This window comes from Alexandromys fortis, unplaced genomic scaffold (genome assembly GCF_014885135.2).
Source record: "Alexandromys fortis isolate MF-2015 unplaced genomic scaffold, M_Fortis_MF-2015_v1.1 scaffold_309, whole genome shotgun sequence".
Lineage (NCBI taxonomy): Eukaryota > Metazoa > Chordata > Mammalia > Rodentia > Cricetidae > Alexandromys > Alexandromys fortis.
In genome coordinates this window covers 996,180-996,503 of record NW_026068219.1, presented here as the reverse complement: position 1 = coordinate 996,503, position 324 = coordinate 996,180, and positions in this window count along the sequence as shown.

Below are 324 nucleotides of genomic sequence, written 5' to 3'. Positions count from 1 at the left end.
TAGAGATTCAAGAAGTATTCATCTAGCTTCTGGGTCTGTTACCCCTATATCCAGAGCCTTAATTAATCTTTGCAAAAAGTCAATAAAGGGTTCTCTCTGTCCCTGCCTAATCCTGGTATATGATTCAACCCTTTTTTCTGGATCTTATATCCTATTCCAAGCATTGAAATCTGATTGGTGACATAGACACAGTACTTCTTCATCATAAAGAGCTTGGACCTGTGGATCAGCATATTCTCCTGCACCAAGAATTTGATCTTGGGAAACCTCCACACCTTTTGCTCTTCCTTGCTGTTCCATATGTTTGGATTCTTCTCTGAAATA